Raw genomic sequence first — 8434 nt, forward strand, 5'->3', positions numbered from 1 at the left:
CAGTGCCTCATCTCAACAATAGATAGATCTACTATGCAGAAAATCAGCAAGAATATAGAAGATCTGAGCATCACAATTGGCTAATAGTATCTAATTGACATATATAGAACACTCCATCCAATAATAGCAGAATATACATTTTTTTCAAGCACTCATGCATCATTCACCAAAATACACCTTGTCTTGGGTCACAAAAAACCCTTTAAGTTTTAAAAATTGAAATCATGCAGAATGTGTTCTCTGACTATAATAAAATCTAACTAGAAATCAATTACAAGAAGATCACAAAAAAAGTTCTAAACATAGGTCAAAGAGTAACTCTTAAAGGAAATTAAAAAATACATAGAACTGAATGAAAATGAAAATACAATATATCAAAATATGTAAGCTGCAGCTACAGCAGTGCTGAGATGGATATTTATACCACTAAATACGATATTAGAATTGAAGAAAGTTCTCAAATTAATAACCTAATAACCTAAGTTCCTACCTCAAGTATAAAAAAGAAAGAAAAATAAACCAACAGCAAGCAGACAGAAAGAAATAATAAAGGTAAAAGCAGAAATCAATAAAATTTAAAACAGGAAAAAATATAAAGTCAATGAAGCAAAAAGTTGGTTATTCTAAAAAATTAATAAAATTGATAAATGATTAGCAAGGCTGACAATAACAAAATTGCCAACATTAGAAATGAAATAGGGGATATAAATACAGATCCTACAATCATTAAAAAATAAATAAGGATACACTGTGAGCAATTTCATAGTCAGCTACTTAGAAGAAAGGGATCAATTTTTCAAAAATTATAAACCACCTAAATTCAGCCAGGATGAAATGGACAGCTTGAGTAACGATTAAAGAAATTGAGTTAGTACTTAAAAGTTTCCCCCCAAGAACTCCTCAGGATCACACAGTTTCACTGGAGAAGTCTACCAAATGTTTAGAAAAGAATTAATACCAATTTTACATAATCTCTTTCAGAAAATAGAAGAGGTAGGAACACTTCCCAACTCATTTTATGAGCCTAGTAAAAGACCACAAAAAGGAAGGAAGGGAGGGAGGGAGGGAGGGAGGGAGGAAGAAAGACTATTCCAGTCCAATATCTCTTGTGAACTTTGACACAGAAATACTCAACAAAATATTAGCAAATCAAGTACAACAATGTGTAAAAAGAATTATGTACCATGACCAAAGGGGATTTAATACAGGTATGCAAGGATGGTTGAGTACTTTAAAATGAATCAATGTAATCTACTATATCAACAAGCTAAAGAAGAAAAATGATATGATCGTATCAATTAACCCAGAACAAGCATTTGACAAAATCCAGCATCCATTTATAATAAAAATTGTTGGCAGTTTAGGAATAGAGTTGAATTACCTCAACTTGATAAAGAGAATCCCTGAGTGCTTGCTTCAGCAGGACATATGCTAAAATTGGAACGATAGAGAAGATTAGCATTGCCCCTGCCCAAGGATGACATGGAAATTCGTGAAGCATTCCATATTTTTATCTTTTTTGACCCCCTTCCTAGAGTAATGAAAATAAAAGCAAAAATAAACAAATTGAAACCTAATTAAACTTAAAAGCTTTTACACATCAAAGGAAACCATAAGTGAAATGAAAAGACAGTCCTCAGAATGGGAGAAAATATTTACAAATGAAGCAAGTGACAAAATATTAATCTCCAAAATATATGAACAGCTCATGCAGCTCAATATCAAAAAAACAACCCAATCCAAAAATGGGCAGAAGACCTAAATAAACATTTCTGCAAAGAAGACATACAGATGGCCAAGAGGCACATGAAAAGATGCTCAACATCACTAATTATTAGAGAAATGCAAATCAAAATTACAATGAGGTATCACCTCACACCGGTCAGAATGGCTATCATCAAAAAAATCTACAAACAACAAATGCTGGAGAGGGTGTGGAGAAAAGGGAACCCTCTAGCACTGTTGGCGGGAGTGTAAATTGATACAGCCACTATGGAGAACAGTATGGAGGTTCCTTAAAAAACTAAAAATAGAACTACCATATGACCCAGCAATCCCACTCCTGGACATATACTGAGAGAAAACCATAATTCAAAAGGACACAGGTACCACAGTGTTCACTGGAGCACTATTTACAATAGCCAGGACATGGAAACAACCTAAATGTCCATCAACAGATGAATGGATAAAGAAGATGTGGTACATATATACAATGGAATATTACTCATCTATGAAAGGGAACGAAATTGGGTCATTTGTAGAGACGTGGATGGACCTAGAGATTGTCATACAGAGTGAAGTAAGTCAGAAAGAGAAAAACTAATATCATATATTAATGCATGTGTGTGGAATCTAGAAAAATGGTATGGATGATCTTATTTACAAAGCAGAGATAGAGACACAGATGTAGAGAACAAATGTATGGATCCTGGGGGTGGGGGTGGGGGTGGGTGAGATGAATTGGTAGACTGGGATTGACATATATACACTATTTATACTATGTATAAAATAGATAACTAATGAGAACATACTGTATAGCACAGGGAACTCTAATCAATGCTTTGTGGTAACCTAAATGAGAAGGAAATCCAAAAAAGAGGGGATATATGTATATGTATAGCTGATTTACTTTGCTCTACAGCAGAAACTGACACAACATTGTAAACCAACTATACTCCAATAAAAATTAATTTAAAAAAAAGAATCCCTGATATTGGGAACAACGCATGGATGTTCACTCTCATTACTTCTATTCAATATGGTACTGGAAGTTCTAGCCACTGTAATACAGCAAGAAAAAGGAATAGGTGGTATGCAGATTGGAAAGGAATAAAATAAAACTAGCTCTATTTGCAGATGACAGGATTTTCTACCTAGAAAATCCCTAGGAATCTACAACAACAACAAAAATCTCCCAGAACTAATAAGTGAGTTCAGCAATTAATTAATCCACAAAATTAATTGTATTTCTATGTGCTAACAAGGAACATGCAGAAACCAAAATTTTAAACACAATACCATTTACAACTGTTCCAAAGAAAATGAAATATTAGATATACACTTAACAAAATGCATACAGGATTTGTATGCTGAAAATTACAAAATACTGATAAAAGAAGTCAAAGAAGACCTTCCAATAAATGTTGGAAGTCTCAACATAGTACAGACGTAAGTCCTCCCCAAATTGATCTAAGGTTTAATGCAATTCCTAACAAAATTCCAGCCAGCTTATTCTAAAACTTATATGTAAAGACACAGGCCCTATAATAGCTAAAACAATCATAGCATAGAATAATAAAGTATGGGACTTCCCTGGTGGTGCAGTGGTTAAGAATCTGCCTGCCAATGCAGGGGACACGGGTTCTATCCCTGGTCCAGGAAGATCCCACATGCCACAGAGCAACTAAGCTCATGTGCCACAGCTACTGAGCCTGCACTCTAGAGCCCACGAGCCACAACTACTGAAGCCTTCGCACCTAGAGCCCGTGTTCTGCAACAAGAGAAGCCACCACAATGAGAAGCCTGCTCACAGCAACGAAGACCCAATACAGCCATAAATAAATAAATAGATAAATATTTTTTTAAAAAAGAATAATAAAGTAGGGGGGACTCACTCTATCCAATACTAAAGCTAACTATATAGCCATAGTAATCAAGCCAATGTGGCACTGGCAGGGGATGGAATGGAACAGAATGGAGGACCCAGGAATAGATCCACACACATGCTCAGATGATTTTTGACAAAGGAGCAAAAGCAATTCTATGAAGGAAGCCCAGCTTTTTAACAAATGGTATTGGAGCATTAGACATCCATCGGCAAAAAAATAACATCTAAACCTCATACCTTATACAAAAATTAACTCAAAATGGATTACAGACTTACATAAAGTGTAAAATTACAAAAATTTTAGAAAAAATAAACATAAGAGAAATTTCTTGGGATCTGAGTTTAAGCAAAGAATTCTTAGACTTCACACCAAAAGCATAAATCTATAAAAGGAACAATAGATAGATTGGACCTCAACAAAATTAAAATTTTTCTCTGTGAAAGCCATGTAAGGAGAATGAAAAGACAGTCTATAGGCTAGAAGAAAACATTTACAAACTACATATTCCACAGAGGACTAGTATCTAGTATATGTAAAGAACTCCTAAAAGTCAACATTAAAAAAGCAAGCAATCCTATTAGAAAATGGGCACAAGTCATGAACAGACATTTCACTGCGGAAGATGTACAGATGGCAAATAAGCACACTAAAAGATATTCCATATCACTAGCCATCAGAGAAATGCAAATCAAAACCATAATGAGCTATCACTTCACATCTATCAGAATGGCTAAAATAAAAAATAATGACAACACCAAATATTGGTGAGGATGCAGAGAAACTGTTCACTCGTACTTTGTTACTGGGGATGTAAAATGGTACAGCCACTCTGGGAAACAAATCTGGCAGTTTTTTACAAAACTAAACATACAACTACCATATGACCCAGCAGTTGCACTCTTGAGCATTTATCTCAGAGAAATGAAAATTCATGTTCACATAAAAACTGGTACATAAATATTCATAACAGCTTCATTCATAGTAGCCAAAATCTGGAAGTAGCCCAGATGTTTTTAACAGATGAGTGGTTAAATAAACTGTGGTACCCATGGAATTCTACTCAGCAATCAAATGGAACGAACTATTAATACAATCAACAACTTGGGTGATTCTCCAGAGTCGTGTTGCATGAAAAAAGCCAATCCCAATAAATTATATATTTTATTTTTTAGGGTTTCTTGTTTTTCAATTTTTAAAAAATTGAAGTATAGTTGATTTACAATGTTGTGTTAGTTTCTGGTGTTACAGAAAAGTGATTCAGCTATATATGTGTGTGTATGTATATATATATTCTTTTTCATATTCTTTTAAATTTATAAGTTGTTTCAAGATATTGAATATAGTTTCCTGTGCTATACAGTAGGACCTAGTTTATCTATTTTTATATATAGTAGTTTGTATCTGCTAATCCCAAACTCCTAATTTATCCCTGCTCTCTTTCCCCATTAGTAACCAGAAGTTTGTTTTCTATGTCTGTGAGTCTGTTTCTGTTTTGTAAATAAGTTCATTTGTATCATATTTTAGATTCCACATATAAGTGATAAGATTACATAGTTTTTGATTCCATTTAAGTGACATTTTTGAAATGACAAAATGGAGGACAGATTAGTGATTGCCAGAGCTTAGGGATGGAGGTGAGGGAGGGCCGAGTGAAAGGTGGGTGAGGTAATAAAGGCACAACATGAAGGATCCTTGTGGTGATAAAACTGCTCAGTATCTTGACCTTGGTGGTGGATACACGAACCTGCACAGATTATAAAATTGTATTGAACTTAATACATACACAAACACACACACACATATACTGAAATGAGTACAAGTAAAACTGGGATTTGGGGGAATTCTGAATAAGATTGGTGTATTGTATTAATGTCAAATCCTAGTTGTGCTATTATACTATGGTTTTTCAAAGTGGAGGAAACTGGATAAAATATACACAGGATCTCTTTGTATTATTTCTTACAACTGCATGTGAACCTGCAATTATCTCAACCATGATTTCAATTAAAATTATGTATATAAAACTCTTTTTAAAAATTATAAATATATATACCATAGTAAGTGCTTTTTGAGCACTCACTATGTGTCATGCACTGTTCTGATGACTTTATATCATTAATAACTCCATTTAATCCCCAAACAGCAATATTATCCCCATTTTCCAATGAGGAAACCAAGACACAGTGAGATTAAGCAACCAGTCCAAGGTCACAAGCCTAGTCAGTGGCAGAATCTGTATTAGAACCCAAGAATTTTTAGTTCCAGTATCCACAACCCTAATAGGTTATTTTCTTTCTTTGCCTAAAGATTAGTTATAGCTGAGGTCATTAGGAAGGACTTTATGGAGAAAATGACATTTTAAGCTTCCTTAGAGGGGAGATTATGGTCTGATGTATATATTGCATTAATTGTACTGTCAATAGGAGGAACTTAATATGTATTTGTTGAATCAATACCTTCTTTAAACCTCTAGTTGATTCCTTCAGTTACTGATTGTCTGTCAGGAGCCCAGGGTTTGCAAAATGAGAAAACACGGGACCCAGGGCAATGAGCTCATTTTGTCTTCTCTAGGCAGTTCTATTCTATGTTGTGTGGAGATAACACACTGCAGAACTTTCAGCAACACTTAGAATGTCCCCCAGATATCAGTATTGTCCCCCAATTACTGGGACATTGAAAAAAGCACCCTCCCCCACTCCATTTCCTAGTTCCCCCTAAGGATCCTGGTGGAGAACCAGTATACTTAGTCTCTTGTTATCAAAGCTCAGAGAATTCCTACAACAGAACTGCGGGATTCACACGATTCAATAGGGACATTACATCTACCCCCTTGGCATGGCTCTGTGCATGTGATAGAAAGAAATAGAACTTCCTTGACTTCACAGTGGCTCTAAGTTTGAATCTGAATTGGTCTAAAATGTTCATTTTGTTTTTTTCTTTTTTTTTTTTCTGGTTGTTATTTTTGATGGGCATAAAGAAATTTCCCCTTTCAGAGAAATGCTGCTGAGTACACGCCATATAGCATACCCCAAACCAAGCTCTTTCAACCTCAATAGAAGAAAAACATCTGAAAGGGAAACATATTAATGGATCATTTTTGTAAACATGAAAAATCTCTTGGAAGGGCAATTTTCTCTTGTTGACTGGCAGAAAAATAGCAGTGTTAATTATGTTGCCTTGTTAAATCTGAAAGAATGTAGTGAACATTGGGAACTATTCTAATTGCATTTGTGGAAAGACATCTAAGGGTCAGAAGCCATCTCTATCAGAGAAATGCCGAGGCAGCTGTGTCCCTTCAGAGCCACTGGGTCTGAATGTGCTCAGGGGAAATAGTTGTGAGCTTGAGTCCATGGACTTTGGGGCAAAACTCATGGGGAAGTGAGGGTAGGGAAAGGCAGAATTTCTACTTCAGATTCTGAGCACTGGCTGTTTCTTTCCTCTTCCCATGGATAGAAGGGAAGGAGGTAAATTTGAACAAAATTGCAGAGGTACATGCAATCATTTGGGTGCCGATGTCTCCAGGCTTGGCTTGGCCCATGTTGGCAGAGAAGCTTTCTAGCCATCAAAATGGGGAGAAAAAATCTTGCCCCCAGTAATACAGTTCTTTCAAAACAGCCCAAAGTGTGAGGTTGAAATAGAAGAACAAAAACCAAATGATGAGTTGCATAAAAAATGGAAATAGTATGTTGCTTTCCTATAAACCTGGTTCCAGGATAGAAATTTTGGAGAGCCCTAGAATGTAGAAGAATGCTGTTCAGGGTAAAAACAGGAGTTCAGAGGCCCAGCTTTTATACCCTGTTTGAATTTCAGATGAGATAAAACCAGCAGCTCTGCTAAGTTGCAGTACAAAAGCTTACATGGCTTCTGGAGAAAAGCAATTTATTTTAGATTTTAGTACAGCAGCTATCGTTTAAATTGCTAGCGATTGTAACTGAACTCAGAACCAGCCTTCTCTGTGAACACAAGGTGCAGTAATGTTACCCAGGCTGTGGGTAACGTTACTGCACCATCATCGAGTCACTAGTATATTGCCAACCTTCCCACAACTAGCCCATTCAAAAAAACCTGGGAAATGTACCTAGCTGGGTATTCAAATGTGCAACTTGCTGTACATTTTGGGGGATATTAATATGAAACAGCCAGGAGGCAGCAATCTTGAGGAAAATTAGAAATTAGAGAACATGCAATTAGCACTAGGGAACCTTTTCAATTTTCATCTTTATTTAGGGTCATGAAGGGGCTTGTGGGGTGGGAGAAGGAGGAGGTGTGTGCAGGGAGAATCCAGGAGAGAGAAAAGAGTCCCTCTTGATACTGGAAAATCTTTGATTTGGTAATGAAGGGGATGTGCTTACCCTCCAAACCCCAGAATGTCATCCTGTCATTACGTCCTAATGAATGCTTAATTTTTCTGTTGGGAAAAAAATGTGTCTCTTTTCCATACACTGCATTTGCTCCTTCCTTTTTATAAATAAATTTATAAATAAATCCAGTTATACAAAATTCACTATTCCTCCAGAGTTATCCAGAGACTCAGAAGACAACATTTCATCCAGGCTCAATTTTTATTTTTGTTTTTAGTAAAAGAGCTTGTCACGGTGCACTTGCTCCTTTCATAGCTTCCTTTTTTGTTCTGTTTTTATGAAAGCAATAACCAGCACATGGCTTACAAATAAAACAGTTTAGAAACACATACGAAAATGAACAGTTCCCAACACTAACTACCCTTTCCCCTTCTTATTGCCCTCCCTAAATGCTGTAACCCATTCCTGGCGTTATCTCCATATTGCCAATTAATTTTTTAAATCAATTTTACATGTTATATACTG

The 8434-nt window shown here is 35.8% G+C and overlaps 1 non-coding gene across 1 annotated transcript; it reads left to right on the plus strand.

Moving 5' to 3' along the window:
- Positions 1–1407: 1407 nt before the first annotated feature.
- On the plus strand, positions 1408–1512 carry LOC136130140 (U6 spliceosomal RNA). Its single transcript, XR_010656330.1, has one exon. It is a non-coding gene; the product is annotated as a U6 spliceosomal RNA (small nuclear RNA).
- The last annotated feature ends 6922 nt before the right edge of the window (positions 1513–8434 follow it).

This window comes from Phocoena phocoena, chromosome 10 (assembly GCF_963924675.1).
Source record: "Phocoena phocoena chromosome 10, mPhoPho1.1, whole genome shotgun sequence".
Lineage (NCBI taxonomy): Eukaryota > Metazoa > Chordata > Mammalia > Artiodactyla > Phocoenidae > Phocoena > Phocoena phocoena.